General features: G+C 40.7%; 1 protein-coding gene and 1 long non-coding RNA gene across 4 annotated transcripts in view; both read left to right on the forward strand.

Annotated features, from left to right (window-relative positions):
- LOC118238599 lies at nucleotides 1-20,078 on the forward strand. Its single transcript, XR_004769337.1, has 2 exons — nucleotides 1-6,741; nucleotides 19,840-20,078. It is a non-coding gene; the product is annotated as an uncharacterized LOC118238599 (long non-coding RNA).
- Nucleotides 1-20,560, forward strand: part of Rsu1 (Ras suppressor protein 1) — a 185,564-nt gene that overhangs the window by 53,677 nt on the left and 111,327 nt on the right. The window lies entirely within an intron of this gene.

Genomic DNA, 20,560 nt, shown 5'->3' on the forward strand with positions numbered 1-20,560 from the left:
TTGCTTGTCAGCAGTCTTAGGGCTGGGTTTAATTCATAATTACCTGAGCGTTGCAACTGTGGTCAACTCTCCTCTCCTTAACACTCACTCTCCACTCACTCTCTGCTTACTCAGGCACCCCATTCTGATTAAATTAGGGCCATTTGTCATTGGCTAGAGCCTACGTATTATGAATTGACTTTCTGTGCTACAGCTCTAGGGGGCAGTATTTCAGAAATTGCTGATGGCTGGGTGTAGGGGTGGCCTAGGAGAGGATGGTGTAGTTGGAGGAGCATGGGGTTAGAAGAACTTCCTTTAGAATTCCTTGTGTACTTGTTCAGTAAGCTTTCTGGGTTCTCGTTGAGTTAGTAATAGCTTTTGTCAAAGCAATGCTCATAATCTCTCTTCCCCCCCCACCTGAAATTTTTCACCCACTAGATAAAATGTATTTATTATAGTTACCTGAAAATGCCTTTTCCAGTGGTGGATTTGGTTCTGCCTGATGCCGTCTCCAATGAGAATTATTAAATGTATACTTACTGGTAACTCTTTTGGTCTTGTTCCTGGTAGCTAACTTTCAGTTTTCTCTGTGGCCCAGAGTAGGTGTCTCTCCTCCCCCTCTCATAACCTCTGAACCCATGACTGTTGAGGTGACACTGCCCTTCTGCAAAAAGATCATGAATGGCATGGACTTAGAATCCCAGCACTTGGGAAAAGGAGGCAGGACAATCATGAGCCACCCTGGGTCATACATGAGACCCTTTCTTAAACAGAAACAATAAAACCTTGAGATCACTGGCCTCTCAGTTCCTCTCATCTCTTCTATCCTTGGAACCACCTGGCTTTCTTGAACTGATACTGTTTCTCCATTATTTGGTTCTCTACACCAAAATAGCACATTAAACAAACAAAAAATCTATTTGACTCATATTTGTTGGAGAAAGCGATTCTACAATAGGACTGGTGGTTTTCAAAGGCCATCTATTACAAATGAGAATGTAAGATTCCATGAGAGTAAGAGCATTTCACATCCGTTCCCTTCTACCGTCTCCATGCTCACCCTATTGCCAAGCAGAAGGTATCATGTTAAACAAAACCTACTGAATGAGTTAACTAAGTGACGAGATCTTAGATACTAAAGTATTAGGAATGTTGCAGGCACAATTGAGTTCTGTCTAGAGTTGTGCTCCCAGCACAGAGGCCACCAACCACAAGTCAGATGTTTCACAGCCATGTATGGGTTGTCACATGGGAGACCACAGTTCTGAAGCAAAGAGCTGTATAAAAGATGAGCAGGGGCCTGGAGAGAGGGGCCAGCAGTTAAGAGCTTTGCTGCTCTTCCAGAGAGCTCAAGTTTGGTTCCCAGCACCCATGTCAGCTACCTGAAACTCCAGCTACTGGGAGTCCAACTTTTATGTAGGAACCTACATTCATGTGGCATACCCTTACACAGACACAGGGATATGCATTAAAAAAAAAAGAAAAGAAAAGATTTAAAGACAAACAGTCACTTGATTTCATGGGACAAATCCCACTTCACCCCCCTCTTCCCCATCTCCTTCAGCCCCTTTGTTGGAGTTAGGAGACTGATTTTGTTTTATGTGTTTTCAGGGTTCAGGAGTAACTTAACCCTTTTCTTCATTGAATTACAAAGAGCCAGGTTTTTCTTTGGAAGGAACAAAGCATAGGAGCCAAAACAAATTTTCTTCTTCTTCTTTTTTTTTTTGGTCATATAAACTTGTAAACCTGGCAGCTAAGATGCTGAAATAGGAGACTCCCAGATTCAAGGCCAGCCTGGGGTTTGGAGATCCTGTCTGGGAATAGAAAAGTTGGGTGAAAAAGTGAAAATTTTCTAAGATGAAACAGCTTGCCTAAGGAAAGACTTGGGACAGTAATTGTTAACCATGGATTTTAGCATTAGCAATACTTGGGGACATTTTACAGAACATAAATAACTCACCTCCTCCTACACTATTGAATCAAAACTCCATGTGTGAGACGGATCCTTGTGTAACAGGCTGAAGCTCACTCAATGCTATTATGCTATTGACGTGTGTCTTCGGTTAGTGTGATTAGTAAGGCTGGAAAAAGCAAATATGCATGTGGTTGTCACTTTACTTGCTTTTTAAATTCTTCAAGCAATATGGTAATATAAAGCATTAGGCTAAGCAATTCATTTATTGGATAATTTATTAGAAAAGTACCTCATTGAAACCAGAATAGGCCTATCTATGTATTTTTAACTCTTATTCCTTTTTTAGTTTACATAAATGTTCTATGCCACCATATTTTTTTGAGGGTTCCTTTAAGCTATCCGATAGCAACATGTATATATTTTTTTACTTAGGAATAGAATTGTAAAACTCTTTGCATGACTTCACTTCCGCTAGCCATACCTAGAAAACAGTGTCCATATCTGTCTGGTGGTCTTTTTCCCTACTTTGACGTGAATAAAGTTTGAAATAGGTAACAAACTTTTTGCAAACCTTAGTTGCTAATCTAAAAATAATGATGGAGACTCTGAGGTATCTATTTTTGAGCAGTGTAAGTTTAGTAAGTTGTCCTTAAAAGCCAAGGACAACATACTAGCTGGTAATATAATAATAGCTAGTAAGGTCTGGATGCCAGAGCACCATGGTAAGCATTTTCCCATGCCATCTCTCTTTCACTTGTGAAAATGGTGAACAGACTTTTTAGAGATGAAGAAACTGAGGCTCAGGGAGGGTTTGTGACATGTCCGTTAGGGCACAGCTAGTGTGAGTCACAGTGGCTGAACTTGAACCACTTGAATTCTGACCACCATGATGGGCTCCTACTCACCCATATGGCCAGAGGAAGATTCCTAGGCATGCACTTCTTCGTTTGAACCAAAAGACAACAACCGTTCAAGATGGTACAGGAGGAAGTTTGAGACAGAAAGGCCAATCGCATGGCGGGCTTTGCTGGTCTATGAGTGAGGCTGGAGTATTATGCAGAGTGTGCCTGAGATGGGCTTTGCAAAATGAATTGCTGTCTTGTTTCATACCAAGCCAGTTGCATTGTCTGTGTGATTCTTGCCTCCTGGTGAGCAAGCCCTGCATTAGCGATGGCTTCCAGGTGACCAGGTGACCATCCAAAGCCCTTTCTCTCATTGAGCCCATCCACTCTTTCTCTGTGGTATCCACTGGATGCAGGTTTGCCCCTGCCTATGTTTTAAAGTGTGTGTGTTGATTTTCTTTTGGTCGATTATTTTTTACATAAGCAAGGTAAGTACTCCTGAGATTTTTTGTGAAAATCCTTTCACATAACCTCAGAGTTTGTAATTTGAAACCTCATTGGCGAGAGAATTGCAGCTAAGCAAAGGAATCCAGATGAGTTCTGACTTGTTCAATCCAAGGACACAAAGGAACACAGCAAAATGAAAGTCAGGGGCTTGTTTGGAATTCTGTGACTTTTCTTTTCCTTGCATATGTTACTTAGACTGTAGTTCTGGTTTCTAAACCGTATAAAACACTTGCTTCCATGTCAGTCTATATGCCTTGTAGTGGTTTTAATGAGTAACGTCACCCCAGACTCATGGTTTGAACACTTACTACCCAGTTTTATGCTACCATTTCAAGCAGTGAAGCCTTTCAGGGATAGGGCCTGGCTGACAGAAAGAATTATGCCACCAAGGGGAGGGGTGTCTTTGAAGATTTTAACCACTCTTCCTATCCAGGTCTCTCTGCTTCTTAGTCTATCACCATGTGACTGCCATTGTCATCATAGAGAACTGAAATACCTTTGAAACCAGGAGCCAAAATAAGCCTTTCTCCATTCAGCTGTTTCTGTTAAGTAATATCTCAGCATGATTCAAAAATAATATCTCTAGACCATAAGATATAAATTGGGAATTGAGTCACTTGCTCATTTATTCATTCAAGCATTTATTGATTTCCTTCCATTTGATTTTTAATTCCAAGGGACTTACCTTCCCAAGAAGTAGAATTTGCTTGCCCAACAAATATTTTTAAACCCGTGTTTTGCATATTTGCTAGGGATCATAAGAGGAGACAGAACATGCCGTGTGGAGGGAAGGAAGGGAAAGAGACACACAGACAATTGACAAAGACAGAGAAAGCTAGGTGAGTGAGTAGAGATGATGTATCACATGGTGTTGGAAATCAAGCCTGAGTAAAATGCTGTGTAGCAGGAGAGGCATCTGAGAATGTGTCACCTATAGTGCATTGAGACCTAAAGAAGGAAGGAGGCTTCCAGAGGGATCAGCGGGAGTGGGGTCCTGATATGGCTCCTGTGGGAGAAATGACAGAAAAAGTTATGTGAATGTAACAGAGGTGGGGAGTGGGGGGAGAGGTATTCAAGAGAGGAGCTTCAAGGCCACGTTAGTGCTTTTTAGCTGCTACGATAAATCAAAAGTGACTTAAGGGAGAAAGGGCTTACACTTCTAGCTTACACTTCCAGAGGGATAGTCCATTATGACAGGGAAGGCATGGCACAGAGGCAGGGTCAGGAAGACAGTTGATTACATTTTTCAAATCTACACGAAGGAAGCCAGGAGAGTACAGGAAGTATATAATTATTATTCTGTTATTTACTAGATACTTAGATGGTTTCAGATATTTACTTTATGGATGCTAATGGGCAGAGTTTCATCTAGATGGTAGTTAAAATTATGTAATAGACACCCTTCATTCCAAACTCCCTTGTAGAAAAGTCAAGAATGTTCCTTGAGACCTTAATGAACTCATGTTGTTTTTTCTGTCCTGCCTGATACAGTTTATGTCACTGTCACTAATGCATACTTGAGGTGGCAAATCTTGCCATTACTCTCTGACTTGGGTTTCAGTCTCCACACAGAGGCAGGTAGTGCTGGCACCTGGCAACCAATTCACTCATGGGGATTCCATGCAGTGACCCCTTACTCTCCTTAGCGTTATTTTGTTCTATTTCTTTTCTATATCCTTCAGAAGAGGCAAAGACTAATTCTGGCTTTGATGCCCCCATAGGAAGCCTGCAAAACAACAACAAAAACCACATTACTAAAGGCATAGATGGTCTTGAGAAACATGACAAAGGGAATTTGGAAAGCCATAGTTTTACAGGTTGGATCTAAAATGTTCCTACAGGCAATATGTGTTGAATGCTTATTCTCTAGATGGAAAACTATGGAAACTTTTAGGGATTGGTGTTAAGTTGGGCACGGGGGCTGGCTCTTGTAGCCCTAGTTGTGGCAGCCCGTGCTTCCTGCCCCTTCTACCACCATGAACTCCATCCAACCTTCCCTATCATGACTGACAGAGAGTTTCCAGAACCATGAGCCCAAATGAATCTTTTCTCTTATGAGTTTTTGCTGTGAGGTATTTGTCATAGTGATACAAAAGTAGTTGAGACACATAGGTAAGTGGATGGAGGTTTTCTAAGGTGATCCAGGGAGAAGAAAAGAGACAAGAAATGAGCCAAGAGGTTCCTGAGCATCTGTGTATATTGCCCTTTTTATATGCTAAATATTTTCTCATTTAAAAAATTACTTAAGTTTTTCTGTATTACTCTGAAGAATCCATAAAGAATATAAGAGAAGAGATTATATTTATTAAGTACATGAATGTGTCTATTCATTTTTATACATGTCATTTCACTTGAACTTCCAACACCCTGGTGAAATTGGGGTGTTTCTCCTCATTTAGTGGGTGAGTAGCAGAAAGCTCTGGGAGGTTAATGACATGCCAAGGATTCATGGGAGGTGTTATGATTTAAACCCTCTCTCTCCTTTCTTCCCTCCTTCCTCCCTCCCTCCTTCCTCCCCCTTCTCCCACCCTCTTTCTCTTCCTCCCTCCCTCCCCTCCCCCACCTTCTTTCAAATGTGTGGGTGTGTGCACTTACTTGAAGATGCTAGAAGAGAACATCAGATCACTCCTGGAACTGGAGTTAAAAGGCAGTTTTAGCCACACACACAGGTGATAGGAACAGAACCCAATCCTCTACAGGAGCAACCAGTTGTTCCTAACCACTGAGCAATCATTCCTGCCCTGCAAAGATTTTCTTTCTGCCAAAAGCCACCTTGCTTGCTACTTGCATATGTAACGAAGTTGATTGCTCACACTTTAAGGCTATTTTTAAACTTAACAGAATTACACAATACCTTAGTTTTTAACCCAAATATCTCTATTTACAAAATTATCTCCTAAACTCTCAGTTCTATATTCTCTGGAAGGAGAGCTTTCTGGTGTCTTTGTAAGGTTGACTCCAAAACGGACTGTGACTTGCCCCCATCATTGCTTGCATCGTTGAAAATAGTTTGTTGTTCACAGGATCTGATTTTTAGTTCAGATCTCTGGGTTTCAAAAGTAAGTGTTCCTCCTGGTAGTCTATAAACATGCTGATAGTGAGCCAATGAAGAAATTTAACATGCCATTAGATGACAGATTGTAATGATCCCAAATATGTTCCCTAATTTCATTTGAAAAAAAAAAAAAACAGAGTGCAAGGAATAAAAAAAATTGCCAAACTTTGAATTTTGACTTGGATGGTACTGCTGACTGGCTCTTACATGTTATTCCTGTTGGTAATATATCTTTCACCAGACTTCACAAAAAGTCATGTTTCATATCTTTTGATTCCCCGTGGTCTTAGTGGTTAATCAAAAGTGACCCCCTCTCAAGCCTCCTCCATGATATTTTTTTAACAAGTCCCACTTTATATATTCTGTTCCAGCGAATCATTGGCCCCAGAAAATACTTTAAGCGTGGATTTTTAAAACTGTTAAGTGAGCTGTATTTCTACCTGGTGAGTTACTGCCTTAAAGGGAGTGGGAAGCCGTATCATAGCAAACGTTTCCGCTGTGCAGTATAAATTTCAGGAGGCATGTCAGGTTCAGTGTGATTGAACACGCGCATCAATCTGTGTTAGCACCAGCTGGTAAAGCATGCCACTGTTTGCAGTGGGCATCCTTTGATTTAATAGGACACTAAATGTGTTCTTGCCCTGGGAGAAATGCCTGCAGTAACCAAGCTCCCTGATTTAATTTTTGTTATTCCACAGGCATGTCTGTAAACACAGTTCTTACCCCCTGAATACATATATAATGTCTCCTAGCTATCTGGCATCTCTTTTCAAAGCATCTCCTGTGTCTTACTCCTAGCTGAAGACAATGAGCAATGCTATGCTCAGTCTGACCTCAAATGATATTACAAATGTGCGTGTGGACATTTTGGGATACCAGAGCTGGGAATGGAGTAGGATGGGAGTGGCTGTCCTTCATATTGTCAACACCAGGGATCTAGTGATGAAGCCCAAAGCAGGCTTTATCATAACTCATCACAGAACAGCTTTTAAGATTATGTTTATTTAGACCTTTCTCGCACCCTTGATGTGTTCATCAGGGTTCTGGTCTCCTACACTGACTGCTGTGGGATGAGAGCATCTAAATGTGCCATGTGTACTTAAGTCAAGTTGGAGGTGCTGGTCTGCAATGCTAGAGAAGGCCTGGGCTTGTACTTGGCTTCAGGTACCACCTCCTCGGACAGCCATAACCAATCTTCTTTTTCATACTAGTTTCTGTATAGGATGTATTCCTACACACCTCCATACTTTCATACCAGTTTCTGTATAGGCTGTGTTCCTGCGTCTGCCGGTTTGGGTGAACAGTTGTAAATGAAACATTTTTTTTTCCCTCTGATAACAAAAAATCTCTGAAAGAAGGAAGTAATGAAGCAAATAGTTAAAGATTGCAAGATAGAAATGACAATTAGTGTCTCAGTCTGCAGGACTGTAGTAGGCTCCCCTGTGGCACACCTGTTGTCTGCCTTTATTTCTCACCTGGGTTGCTGTGCACATTCTGCTTCCTTAATCTAAAAGTCTGAGACTCTCTGGGGGCCAACATAAAACCCTCTTCTGACTGCCTGTGACAGGTTGAAGTCCAAATACAGACACCATAAAACTATTGTATAAAATTACCTCCAGGCTATGTCTGTGGTAGCTATGAGATATAAATGAATTAATTTTAGATTTGGGCTGATTCCTAAGATATCTCATTATGTAAATGCAAATATCCCGAAATCTGAAACAAATGTGAAACCTAAACATTTCTGAACCCAGGGATTTCAGATGAGGGCTCCTCAACCTCAAACAGCCTCCTCCATGGTGTCATACAGCCTTGCTCCTTTCAGTCAGCTGTCCACAGTGAGGAGGGTGTTCTTATGAAACCACAAATGGGATACAATCACCTTGTGTCTTAGGGTTTTTATTGCTGTGCAGAGACACCATGACCATGGCAACTCTTATAAAGAAAAACATTTAATTGACGGGGCTCACTAGCAGTTTCAGAGGTTCAGTCCCTTATCACCATGGTGGGGAGCATGGCAGACATGATGCTGGCTGCATCTTGATATGCAGGCCACAGGAAGTTGACTAAGACATGGGGCAGTATCCTGAGCATAGAAAACCTCAAAGCCTGTGCCACAGTGACATGCTTCCTCCATCAAGGCCATACACACTCCAACAAAGCCACACTTCCTAATAGTGCTGCTACCTATGAGATTATGGGGGCCAATTACATTCAAACTACCACACCTTGTTAATTAGGATGTCTCTCATCTCTATCTCTCTCTCTCTCCCTCCCTCCCTCCCTCCTCCCTCCCTCCTCCTCCCTCTCTCTCTCTCTCTCTCTCTCTTCTCTCTCTCTCTCTCTCTCTCTGTGTGTGTGTGTTGTGTGTGTGTGTGTGTGTGTGTGTGTGTGTGTTGGGTGGGGGGGTATTTGAGTGCTCAAACCTTGCATCAGTAAACAGCTCTTACTAAGAGAAAAGCCATTGCTCCCTCTCCAGCCTGCATAGCAATGTCCAGTGTTACGAAGTCTAGCTAGACGGAGGAAGGGTCAGCTCAGTGTCAGCATTGTTTCTCTGTCTCCTCTAGCAGTGGTATGTGGTGCTTTAGCAATAGTCTTAACAATCCAGTTCTCTGAAGACTTTCTATTTCTCCTAGTGTCTGATGGTAAATTTAGTATCTCAAAACTCTTGTGTGTACCCTTTAAGCTAATATGTAGCATCTAAATCAATGCAGTCTGTGTGTGTTTGCTAGAGTTAGAATTTGCATTTCTTCTCTCCTTCCTACCACCTTTGATTGGGCCAGATGGGACTTTATTAACGTTTTAGTCATTTCAGAGAACTGGCATTGTAGTTTGAGTTTCTTTACACCATGTTTGACTTCTTATTAATTTCCTTTTTTTTTTCCTCCTTATTCTCAGTTCAGTTCAGTTTTATTTGTTTGTTTTTTTAGCTTTGGGTGAAAAGCTAGTTTTTTTTCCATGCATTTTCTAAAAATAAGCATTTAGAGATATAAGAATTTCCCTTCTGCTATGTTAACTTCATGTTGCATATTCTGTATTTTCATTATCTTTCAATTTAAAATAGTTTCTAATTCTCCTTCTGATTCCTTCTTTGACTTTTTAGTTCTTTCAAAACTGAGTTTTGGTTTTTCAGAATTTGCCATTTCTGAGAGTTTTTATTACTGATTTCAGTCTTACAGTGTTGCAGAATTTCTAGTCTATCTCTATTTAGCACTTAAAAACCTGTTAGTTGATTTGTCTTATGGCCTATTACGTATTAGACAACATGGATAAATAAATAAATCACATAAATATCATGTATATGCGATTTTAATTTACGTAATTAATTATTAGGTGGGGTCTCATATAGCCCAGGCTGCTCTCAGACTTCTTATGTAATCAAAGATGTTTGAACTGCTGAGCTTCCTGCTTCCCTCTCCCTATTACTAGGCTTGCAGAAATGCACCATAGCACCCAGTTTGCAGGATGCTGGAGGTTGATCACACAACTTCCTGCATGCCTGGCAAGTACACTGCAGACCAAGCTCCATCCCAGCCCGACACATTGCATCTCTCAATAACTCTGTTATTGTCCTTTGCAGGCGATTAAACTGAAGTCCAGGGAAGAGTTACTTTACTTGCAATCAACGTCATTCTTTCAAGGCATGTTTCTAATGCTTGGTAGAGTCAAACCATGCATACTAGCTTCCTCTATGTGAAGGGCTCTGCGTTCTGGATGGTCTGGGCATAGTTTCTGATCCTCCCCAAACTTTGGCAATGGTTCAGTTAAGTTTATCTGGAGTTGTTCCTCCCTGGTGAGTTTTGTTTTGCTTTCCTAGATTTGAGGACACTTGTAGTAGACATCAATGTCATTTGGTCAGTGACTCATGGAAATCCCTCTGTGGCTCTGTTTTTTTTTCTTTTTTGTTTTTTCCTTCTTCTAGCTCCTTTCTTTCTGCTGCCTTGCTTCCCCCTGTAGATATGTTGTGAGCCATGTCGTCTGATCTATCACTTCAGGCATGACTACCTAGAAACACCTATGAGAGAAAACAAGGATGAATATGGGATTTCCCCATCCTATCTCCTTTTTCTTATGGGTCTGCTCCCAAGCTGCATCTTTCCTGATATCTAGAAGCACTTACTGCATTATTGTCTAGTTACTCATTGTACCTAACTGCAGAAATCTGGACTCATTTTGATACCTGCTCATGTGGAGAACAGTGACATAGTATGTTTTCTTACCTGTTTACTCAACCTCCAGAAATTATTCTTTCAACCATGCTTTCACTAGCAGTGTTTGGTTGCAGCCACAGAAGGGTACACATCTAATTATAATTGTTTAAGCATTTCTTTTGAAACCATGTCCCTCTCATGTTTTAACTCCCAGGATAACCTCTGGGTCTTAATTGCTTTTTGAGTCATCTCTTCACCATTATACCTAAGACCTTGTTAGTCTTCTAAGTAGCATTGTGTTCCAACCCAGATGGCTTAAATAGCAGAAGCTGATCTCCCTCCCGTTTGGAAGCCTCAGGTCTATACCGAAGGCTGGGTCTTTCTGGGTATTGGTGTTGTAAAAGGATCTGTCCCATACTTCTCTCCTCCATCCATGGAAGACCTTTCCCTCTGTCCTCCTCACCCTGTGTCTACACCACACCTTTCTATCTGTATTCAAATGTCTTCATCTCCCCTGGGGACCATGGAGACTGGATTAATGTCCACTCGTAGCATACCATGTTAAATAAATCAGCTCCATGAAGTCCCTGTCTTCAAATACAGCCATATTCTGAGATGCTGAGCCTTATATAAATTTAGGGGGAGCCGAACTAAGCAGTTCTCATCTGCCTTATATTTTGCTTACAGATTGCAGTCTGTAGCAGTATTTGATGCCCCTTGATAGAGTACTATTATTTAGTCCCTTTAAACAGCTACTGGCTGTATCTTAAGCCATTATTGTTAATTATCAGAAGATGTGGATTCTTTTGAGAAACCCATGAATCCAGAAGTACGTTTCCGCTTGGGAAGCTTTATGTGTAATTTGGGAACTATTAATGTGCCCTGTAATTACCCACGTAGCCTTCAGTATAACATTTCACCCCCAAACAGTCCTGTTTTAACTTTTCATTTTAGGTTCTTTTAGCCAACTGGTAGCGTACTGCCCTTCCTGTAAAGCTATGGGTTCATGAACAGTGTGCAAATGAAGATTAATAATGGAACCCACATACTTGAATGCATTGTCCTGAGAGAAGAGCTGCAAGAAGGGAAATACATCACTCATTTGATCCCTTCTCTTTCAAATCCAGTTCATAGGGTAAAGTGGTAGATGGTCATATATTAAGCTTTAAAAAGGAGTTGGCTTTTCCTCTTACGTTTAAAAGGTTATGTGCTACAGCGTGAGACAAATAAATCACAATTCACCACAACAACTGGGTAACTGTCAGTTATATAAATTGCTGGTGAAACACTAAATCTGTCACTTTGCGTGTTCTGACCATTTAGCAATCGGAACTGTGTTAGGAGAGGGGGCTGACTGGAAACCATAGAAGCAAATGTAGTGGCACCTGCAATTAACAAGATCAATGGTCAGTGTTAAAGGTTCATTGTTTGGCCATTTCAGTTGACTGACTCGAGTGAAAGCAATTGCTATCCCAAAGACTTGGCTAGCTGTAATTTGTTGTAAGAGGATGCAGAAAATGACTTGTGCAACTTGACATCCAAGGGAATGTTATTTCTCAGCTTTCTGTGTTCCTAGGACAGTGGCTAAAGGATGAGGCTTGCTTGCATGATCATAGGTAGGAGGGTAAGAGGTTATTTACTTGAGCAAAGGCAATTTACCAGTGGCTACCACTGAATATGACTCCTTTCTCCTACCAATTATTAACTGTCTCCAGCTCCTTAGGGAGGTGTGTTGTGTTGTGTGTGAATGAAATGTTCTGGTCTGTGTTGTTTCTTTTACAGTTCTTTGAACACCAGTTTATCACAAATTCGTGTTTTCTTGACTATTGGATTGCTCACTGTCAGTTCTTAGCCATAAGGTTGACTATAGCTTTTTTTGTTCACTCATAGTTCTAGCTAGTAGGACTGTCTTGGCTGTTATTTCCTTGGCTCTTTCATGAATCTGGTCAGCTGGGGGTGGGGGTAGGGGAGCAGCTGATTGACAGGTGAGTGCTCTGGTTATAAATGACTTCCCCTGAAGTTCATGTGTTAGGAAAACAAAAGCTCTCTAGTCCTATGTATGCTGGTGGTGTTTGAAATGGAGCCCTGTGAGAAGTATGGTTAGATGGGATCTTGTGGGTCCAGGTGGGATTAATGGCTTTATAAAGAGAAAGAGAAGAGAGGAGCAGGAAGAGGGAAGGAAACAGGAAAAAAAAAAAGAAGCAGAAGGAGGAGCAACAGATATCCTTGCTTTCTTACTGTGCAATGCTCTCTGCCGTGGGATGATGTAGCTGGAAGGCCCCCATCACTTGCCTACATCTTGATAAGGACCTTCCCCGTTTCCAGAATGGTGACAAAAATGTCTTCTTTATAAGTTGTCCAGCCTATGATGTTGTGTTTTATAGCAGCAGAAAATAAAATGGATGGTCTGGGATCATCTTACTTGTGTGTCCGTGGGCTTACATTGTTGTCAGTGAAGACACCATGTTTGTTCCAGTGTCCTCTTACTTTTCAGGGTGTCCTGAGCCCTGCTTATGTGGTGGCCCCTTCAGAAGAATCCACAGGTTGTACCTCATATGCACAAACTGTATACTCAGGTATACAGCTCTTCCAATGTTTTGACTTAATTTACATTTCTAGTGACCCATTGGCCAAAGAAATGGTCACAATTAAATGCAGACCCAGTATGCAAAGTGTGTGGTGGTGAGGGAGTATGGGGTTGTTGGAGCTATTTCAATAGCCATGCTCGACATTAACAATGAATTCAGGCCCTAAAGGAAGAAGGAAGAAATTCTGGTTTAAAGTCTTCTTACCATCCTGTACCCCTTGATTATCCCAAGAGTTTACTATCTTTTTATTTATTTTGATTTTTGGTGCTTTTTGAGACAAGGTCCTGCTAGATAGCCCAGGTGTGGTAGTCACTCTGTAGCCCAAACTGTGGTAATCACTAAGTAACCCATACTTGGTAGTCACCAAGTAGCCCAATCTGACATCTAATTCTTAGTCTCCTGCCTCAGCCTTCTGAGGACAGGGATTACAGGTGTGCATAGCATAGCAATACCCAACACTTGTAAAAAGAAAATTTCTTTCTGGCTGTTTTGGCCAGGAAAGGGAAGCTAGCTGGCATGCAGCTAGCTTTTCTCCTCTGCCTCAGTATCTAGGTGTATGGACTTCCCCATTATCTTGTTTGTACCTTGCCTCTCTCTTTTGCTCGCTTTCTTCCCCTTCTTTGTCTCTCTCTGCCTGCCTGTCTGTTTCTCTTCCCCCCCCCTTGTCTCTCTCTGTCTGTCTGTTTCTGTCTCTCTCCTTCCCTCTCTCTCTTTCTCTGTATGTCTTTCTGTGTATATGTGTACATGTGTGCATGCAGGTGTCTGTCTTGTGTTGTGCGGAGGCCAGAGATTAATGTTGATTGGGACTATTGCTCTCCACCCGTTTTTTTGGAGACAGAGTCTCTCACTGAATGTGGCTTCCAGAGTTTCAGGGATCCACCTGTCTGTTCTTGTCCCGAATTAGGGTTACCCAGCTTTTACATGGTGTGATGATTTGAATGGGTATGGCCCCCACAATTTCATGTGTTTGAATGCTGGGCCATAGAGAGTGGCACTATTAGGAGGTGTGGCCTTGTTGGAGTAGGTGTGGCCTTTTCGGAGGAAGTGTGTCTCTGTGGAGGCAGGCTTTGAGATCTCATATATACTCAAGCCATGCTGAGTGACACAGTTGCTTCTGCTGCTGTGGATCGAGATGTGGAACTCTCAGTTCCATCTCCAGCACCATGTCTGCCTACATTTCACCATGCTTCCCACCATGATGATAATGGAGAAATCCTTTGAAACTGTAAGTCAGCCCCAATTAAATGTTTTCCATTGTAAGAGTTGCCAGTGGTCACAGTGTCTCTTCTCAGCAATGGAAACTCTAAGACATATTTCTGGGACTCTGAACTCACATCCCTATGCTCATGTGAACAAACACTACTGAGCTACCTCTCCAGCCCTTCCTTTAACTTTTCATTGTCGTTTGAGAAAACCAACAGGAAGATAGCCACTGTCAAGCAGAGTGTAACAGGAGAAAGATTTGGAAGTATATTTCAGGTATTTTAATGTTACTAATAATGTTTGGTAGCCTTCTGTAAGAGTCAAAACATACATATTTGTACACTTTGTGTGCCAAGACAAAAATACATTCATTTTACTCCACTTATTGTAACATGAGGCAACAAATGGCATAGATTTTATCAATAGAGCCTTAAAGCTGGAAGCAGCTCACTAAATGAAAGGGGACATTATGATTCACTGTAAGAGTCTATGCACAGAGGCACCTATCACTGTATTAGTTTATTTTTGCTGCTACAACAAACTGCCTGAACTCAGTGGCTAAAAAACTAGTTAATTTTTGTATAGTTCTGTACGCCAGTTTACAAGTCAGCTTTGCTGAGCTGGAGTCAAGGTGTTACTTCTTCAGCAGGGAAGATGTTTACTGACTGTTTTCCCCATGTGGTGGGCCCGGGTCTCATCCTCCAGTAGGGCAGGCTGCACTTTGGGGGCCTCTGCTTACTTTCAGGACTTGGTTCTGGGGTTTGATTCAGAATGTAGGTGTACATGTGACAGATTTTTATTATTCATATTGGGAAGAAATGAAATTTCTATTGCTTTCCTCCCTCATTCTATATATTGATATTATGATTAATAACTTTTGACATAAAACTATTTTGACATATGAGTCCATGGTGACGTATTTTGACAGCAGCAGTGTTATGCGTTTAGCTTTTCTAACAGGAGTATGTTACTGGGATTACTAGCTCCATATTCTATACCTAAGTCATCAACCAAAGATGTCATGTCCAGAAATATCACCAAAATGTCAACCACAGAAGTTGCTCTCAAATCATCTCTTTGAGAAGCTTTGCATCTTCCTTCCGTGCCGTTCTGAAATGTGAAATTGGTTAAAGACGGGGAGCCCTAAGCTATTTCTTTCCTGGCAGAGACACCAGATGGATGTTGAATGAAGTCCAGTTCTTCGTTTTTCCTTCAGATAATTTTTTGAGTTTGTGTTGGTGATTTGGATCTTTATCAGTGCATCCTTCCTCCCCCAGCTCCCCACAGCTCCCTACAGCCCGGCAGCAGCCTGGTTGCCTTGGTACCTGTTCCTGAAGGCCGTCTCGCAGCAAAATGTGGTTGTTTAAATAGCACGACTTGTCAGCTAAAAGTAGAAGTCATTAGCACAACACCGTTTGGCTAGGGGTGTCTTGAATACTGTTTAAAATTCTTATTTTATCACTTTACTGTTTACTCATGGTGCCATAGGAGGTTTCAGGGTGGGTTCCCAGGGTGAAGCTCGAGTAAGGAATGTGAAAATTCTCCCTGAGGGTCTCCTGAAATTTAGGCCCAAACTGATGGCCTCCTTTAGATATTTACTGGGTTTGTAGATATGGTCAACTTGGATGTTCTAGCACCATTAGTACCTATATGATGGGCGGTGCTTACCTGTAACATAGCAGTGGTCCATCCCTGAACAGCTCTGTGCTGTTTCCAAGGAAAAAGAAATTCCCGAAGGTTTGTGTTTGAACTTCATTTGGCCAAAAACAACTTTTTTTTTTTTTCTTTTGTAACCTGAGGAAAAAATAGGGTATTTGTTTTTAGTTTAGTAGAAAAATTGAATTGGATGCTTTGGGTGGTTGTGTAACCATTTACCTCCACCCAAAATATCAGGGCCAAATAATTATATCAAAATGTGCAACCAGGTGGAACATCTTGACTTTCTGTCCAAGTGAGATGGACTCTCAAGTCCTAGACAGCTGTCATTGCAGGTAAGAGGGGAGGGTCCTGGTGCTCTCTTCCTGGTCGACAGAAAAAGCCCTGTGTTGTGAGGGATTCTGTTAATTAGTTCCTTGAAACACCTTCCTCATTAACTGGGGATGCAGGGTCAGAGAAAACATCTCTGAGTTCAGAGTGCTGGTTTGACAACAGGAAAACAACTTCAGGTATCCGAGTATGTCATCTTGTTTGTAGAGAAGGTCACACACAGCTCCTTTCTGCTGGGAGGCCTTGTTTTATCATTAGGGGATTTGACTTGCTTTGAAACTTTGGTTCACTTCCTCCACTACATACAGAGATAGAGGAGGAGGATTATTTTAGACATTAAATATCTTAGGGGTTTTGTTTGCTAATCTGTTTTTTTGTTTTGTTTTGTTCTCTTTTTTTGGTAGAGTAGGGAAGAAACAGACAAGAAGGAAAACTATTTGTTTTATTTTTATTTATTTGACAATTTTAGGTACACACACACACACACACACACACACACACACACACACACACACACACACAGAGTTTTGGGTGTTTCTATCTCCTGTTACACCCTCACATCCCCTTCTCCTCTCTCACTGAAGCCCTCTTCTTCCAAAAGATACCCTACTTGGGTATCTTTATGTTTTCTTTCATGAACACCAGTGGGGCATGACACCCACTCCCCCAGCACCCCATTAGCTATTCACATTTCTCCCAATAAGGGGACAAAAGGAGGCCTTGACGCCTTGACTGAGTGGGGATAATAAAATGTGGGGCGTGTAAAGGGCAGCAGATACTGGGGGCAGAAAGAATACTTAGCTTTTGAACTCACTAAATCAGCTTGGAAGAAATTATTTTATAGCTTTAAAGAATACAGGAAGCTAGAAATAGTTCACACAATACTCTACCACCCCAAATAACAGTTATTTATATTTTGCTGATCAATACTTAATAAATGTCAAGACAGAAGATGAACCAGTGATATATATTATTTAGTCTTATAAACTATTTAATTTAGTAAATGTTACCTAAAGCTAAGAAAGGAAAATCAAGTTTCTAAAGCTTGACTACTTAACCAAGAATACTAGCATTTTTTAAATTCCCAAAGCATTAATGTAAAGATAGAAATTCTAGAACATTAAATTGTAATTTTATTTCAAACTGTAGATGCATAGGTCTTTATGAATGTTGTCTCATTGGTTGGATTCAGTTATCCATAGGTATTTTATGCAAAATGGCTCCTGTGCTATTACAAAGTACCTCAGGCTGGTTAGTTAAAAAACAGAGATTCATTTTCACAGCAGTGGAGCCTAAGAAGTCTTTAATCAAAGGTCTGTCAGGCTTGGTTTCTGGTGAGGGCTACTCTCTGCTTCCAAGATGGTGACTTCCTGCTGCACGTCAGGAGAGGCAACCTATTATGTCTTTACTCTGCCTGTAGCAGAAGAGCAAGAGGGACGAATTCCTCCCTCAGGCCTCTTTATAAGGGTACACACTCCTATCCACAGGGACTCTACTTTCCCTTTTGAATTACCCCCCTAATGCCTCACCTCTTAATACTATAAATTGGTGGCTGAGTTTCAACATGAATTTCAGAAGACATGGAAACATGCAATACATAACATTTGAGAATATTTGTTCTTTGTTTATTTGAGACATAATATGTCTGAGTATAAAAATCTTGTGTCACTGGGTGGTCGTGGTGCACACCTTTAATCCCAGCACACAGGAGGTAGAGGCAGGCAGACAGCTGTGAGTTCAAGGCCAACCTGGTCTACAGAGTGAGTTCCAGGATAGGCCCCAAAGCAACACAGAGAAACCCTGTCTCAAAACAAAACAAAACAAAACAAAAAACAGCAACAACAACAAAAAACTTGTGTCACTGTGAATTTTGCTAAAGCAGTATCAGAAGCCATCTTGATTTGTCTTAGTAGCTTGCACTTTTAACTCAGATCTCCATAGATGCTTATTCTCATCCATATACAGCCATAATATTTATCCACGTGTTCTTTCTTGCACTTACTCTTTTTCTCACACACACGCAGTCACAGACATGCACTCATAGATGCACACACTCTCACACACATACTGTGTAAAGGCCCAGTACCCATAATATTATAAAGGAATTACTGCCATGTGAAGACTCAAGCAGTAACCACAGATCAATAAATAGGCTACATTCTGAGCCTCTAAAGTGCCTTGTGGTCTTCTTGCAGTCATTGGAAAGGTCTTCCTTTCTACATTTGTGCCATTTCTACCTTATCTTTTAGTATTATTTTTTTGGTTTAGCTAGTTTTGAATTTCATATAAAGCCCTATCATCCAGCACGCATTCTGTCTTCTTTCATTTGGCATTATGACTTGTGATCTATCCATATTGTTGCCTAAGGCTATGTTTCATTCGTTTTCATTGCTCCCATGATATGAGTTATCTATTTACTAGCTCCAGTTCTCATTCAGATGACATATTTGCTTAAGCAACAGCCCTGTCACTTTTCATACATTCTCTGCTTTGGGATTAGTAGCAAAATTAGAGACTCTTGGTATGCTGCCGTGGGACCCCTGCACGCCCTTTGCATGGCTGTTTCTTCTCTAGCAACGAGAAACTGTTTCTCACACCCACACAGCTTCTCTGGAGATGCCCACTGTTTTCCTCGCCTTCCTTTTAGCAAGCTTGAAACGTTAGGTCTTGGGACTTCTACAAAAACTCACTTGAGAGGCCTTCATTATTGTCACTACAGTCTGTATCATGTTCAAACTCTTGAGAGCTGCATGACTCATGAGAGCTTTCCCCTATTCTCTTCTAAATTTCTCTTCACTCAACTAGTGCTCGTTATAGTTGTAATGCGAACATAACCATTCGTTTCTTTGTCTAAATGATATATTATGGAGAAATTCCCTCTTATCTGAATTGAGGAAGGATAATATAGAAAAATCATTATCCCATTTTATTGTTTCTTTTCTAAGTTATATTAGGATAAACCTTATTTAAAAAACATAACAAAGTAAAACATAGATAACACATCTTTTAGTGCAACCTAACTCAGCTGTCTTCGACCCTTTCCACCCAGTATCTTGTACTCTACTTTTCTGAGTTCATCTTCTGGCTGGACCATCTCTTGACTATCTTGGCTTACCTCTGATACCTGCCAATGTCCCTGAAACCTCTTATTCTTTTTTGACTTGAGTTATCACAAAGAAGTGCCTTAACCGGAGGGGGTAAATTATGATATGAGGCTAGCTTTATGTTCCTTTATAGGTTTTTAATATCAGGGAATGGAGAATTATTGTGTGCTGTCTCTGAGTATGAGCTTAATATTATCATTCATCATCAAAGAGCATCTGAAAACTGCCGTCAGGGCTCCTGCACAAATGCTCCATTGAACTGTGGTGAGGTGTTCTTTGTTCTTCTGTGTGTAATTTCGGGGCAATATGGCATTACCCTAAAGATAAAGCCATTGCTTTTCAAAGGGCACAGTCATTCTTTAAAACATATACACATGTTAAGGATTTTAAGTGACAGCATTACTTTTGAAGAAATATTTTATCTGCAGAATGAAAAAATACAAGTGGATTATTTTATAATTAAGAAGATATTTAGCCTTTATATTTGACTGTATCCTTTTCCTTTCTAGCCCACCAGGAAGGTACCCACAGGTGAACATTACAGCAAGAATAATGAAGTCAGATCCTCATGCACTGTTCTCTCTCAGCCCAAATCACTCCAACTACTATGATATATATTGTTGTTTAGATACATTTATCAGTACCTTAAGTATTTAAAATAGTGTGCTTTTCAGATACCTTGATTTCCTTTATCTGCTATTACCAAGAAATAGTTTCTAATTGCCCTCCCAATAAATATTATATAGGCCCATGCCTCTTTTTTCTTTTATTGAAAATAGACCTTATTCTTACATAATATATCCTGATTATAGTTTCCCCTTCCTCTGCCCTTCCTCGTTTCTCCACATCTCCCCTCCCATTGAGATCCACCCCTTTATGTCTCATTAGAAAACAAACAGGCCTCTACATGATGATAATCAAATAAAATAGAACAAAAAAAAAACCCACATTTGAATAGGACAATACAGACAAACAGAAGGAAAAGAGTTCAAGAAAGGGTACAAGAAACATATAGATGCAGAGATACACTGGTTCACAAACTCTGGAATTTCATAAAAACACTAAACTGGAAGCCATGATATATACACAATGGACCTACAGGTTAAAAAGAGAGATATATAAAATTTAAATAGATAACTTTTTTAAAGGTAAAATTTATAGGAAATCAAAACAAAGAAAAATTCAACGTCATGTTATGAGACAAGGAATTTCCAAAGATGCCATTGAGTT

This window comes from Cricetulus griseus, chromosome 3 (assembly GCF_003668045.3).
Source record: "Cricetulus griseus strain 17A/GY chromosome 3, alternate assembly CriGri-PICRH-1.0, whole genome shotgun sequence".
Lineage (NCBI taxonomy): Eukaryota > Metazoa > Chordata > Mammalia > Rodentia > Cricetidae > Cricetulus > Cricetulus griseus.